This window comes from Schistocerca cancellata, unplaced genomic scaffold (genome assembly GCF_023864275.1).
Source record: "Schistocerca cancellata isolate TAMUIC-IGC-003103 unplaced genomic scaffold, iqSchCanc2.1 HiC_scaffold_1129, whole genome shotgun sequence".
NCBI classification, from domain to species: Eukaryota; Metazoa; Arthropoda; class Insecta; order Orthoptera; family Acrididae; genus Schistocerca; species Schistocerca cancellata.
Window position 1 is genome coordinate 1 of NW_026047128.1, and position 2,000 is coordinate 2,000.

Genomic DNA, 2,000 nt, shown 5'->3' on the forward strand with positions numbered 1-2,000 from the left:
AGGCGGTGCATCGAGCAGCTGTGTTGTGCGTCTCACCTACGTTCGGCAGTCGCCTATGAGACGCCGAGGCGAGCGCGCACTCCGCGCCACCTTCGAGGTGGAAAGACGCGCTTTGCGTCAAATGTGCCACGGAAAGCGGCGATTGCGTGTGTTGGGAGAAGAGGCGAATGCTTCTTCGGTGGTGCGGCTACAGTATAAGGACGCCAACGGCCATACCATGTTGACTACACCGGTTCTCGTCCGATCACCGAAGTTAAGCAACATCGGGCGCGGTTAGTACTTGGATGGGTGACCGCCTGGGAACACCGCGTGCTGTTGGCTCTTTCTCATTTTTTCATTTTTACGTCGCTACACCTGCCAGGCCTCTTTTCATAATAACTTTCAGGTGTCGACAAAGATGCTTCCACAAGCATTTTAAAGTACTGTATTAAACGTAAGATACGAAATTACGGTAATGAACTCGGTTTGAGTAAGAATGCGCGAAGGAAGAGTGCTAGGAACTCGTTGAAAATGACAAAACACTACCAATCGACAGATGTGTTCTTGAAATGCGCCAGAGCCTACTGTTACGCAGCAGTGCTAAATTCCGAAAAGTAACTAAATAAATAAATAAATAAAAAAAAACCAACCGTTCTCGTGCCATCACCCAAGTTAAGCAACAACGTTAGTATTCGGATCGGCGACTGCCTGGGACCTCTGGCTGTCTTCATATTTTGCTTTCTTGTCGCCAGCCCTGCCAGCCGTCTCTTCACGCTACCTTTCCGATGCGACAAAGATGTTTCCACAATGACTTAAATCTGTTGTAATAAACAAAAGATACGATATTAGGGAACTCAGTTTGAAGAAGCGTGTGCCAAGGAAGATTTCCAAAGTGTCTCTGGAAATAACAAAACAGTATTAAGCGGCAGAAATGTTCCGAAATACGTCCGGGCTTATTGTTTTGTAGCAGTGTACACGTGCAAATTTGTAAACAAAAATTCTGTGTCTTCTGTCCTTGGTTTCGCACCTTTCCATGGCACGGCACAGCGCTGCTCTAGTAGCTCCGAACGGCCGCCCACGGCGTCTCGGACACGCCGGTCAGGCCCGCGCCCGTCTCGCAGATGTTTCTCGTGCTTGTGCTGTCATATGGGCCGCGACCCGAGCGGCAGCGAGCGGCAGTCGAGCAAAGTCGGGACAAGTCGGGACGGGAGGGGGGACAGGCGCGAATGCAAATGCACCGCGCAAATTACGCATTAATCTGGAAGCGCGGCGTGTGTCAGGCAGGTGAGAAAGCTTCCGTCGGTCCAGCAGGACACTGCAACACCCCGCGCAGTGCCCCCGCCGCCCGGCCGCGCGCAAGCCCTGCGCCGGATAACAGGAACAAGGCGCGTCGCCAGTGGGTGTCGGAGGCCGCACGCACCAAACGAATGACAGGCGGTGCATCGAGCAGCTGTGTTGTGCGTCTCACCTACGTTCGGCAGTCGCCTATGAGACGCCGAGGCGAGCGCGCACTCCGCGCCACCTTCGAGGTGGAAAGACGCGCTTTGCGTCAAATGTGCCACGGAAAGCGGCGATTGCGTGTGTTGGGAGAAGAGGCGAATGCTTCTTCGGTGGTGCGGCTACAGTATAAGGACGCCAACGGCCATACCATGTTGACTACACCGGTTCTCGTCCGATCACCGAAGTTAAGCAACATCGGGCGCGGTTAGTACTTGGATGGGTGACCGCCTGGGAACACCGCGTGCTGTTGGCTCTTTCTCATTTTTTCATTTTTACGTCGCTACACCTGCCAGGCCTCTTTTCATAATAACTTTCAGGTGTCGACAAAGATGCTTCCACAAGCATTTTAAAGTACTGTATTAAACGTAAGATACGAAATTACGGTAATGAACTCGGTTTGAGTAAGAATGCGCGAAGGAAGAGTGCTAGGAACTCGTTGAAAATGACAAAACACTACCAATCGACAGATGTGTTCTTGAAATGCGCCAGAGCCTACTGTTACGCAGCAGTGCTAAATTCCG

General features: G+C 52.0%; 2 non-coding genes across 2 annotated transcripts; both read left to right on the forward strand.

The window, feature by feature from the left end:
• The first annotated feature begins 202 nt into the window (after positions 1-202).
• On the forward strand, positions 203-321 carry LOC126159282 (5S ribosomal RNA). Its single transcript, XR_007534194.1, has one exon. It is a non-coding gene; the product is annotated as a 5S ribosomal RNA (ribosomal RNA).
• A 1,292-nt stretch (positions 322-1,613) lies between these two features.
• On the forward strand, positions 1,614-1,732 carry LOC126159283 (5S ribosomal RNA). The gene has a single exon (XR_007534195.1). It is a non-coding gene; the product is annotated as a 5S ribosomal RNA (ribosomal RNA).
• Positions 1,733-2,000: the final 268 nt, after the last annotated feature.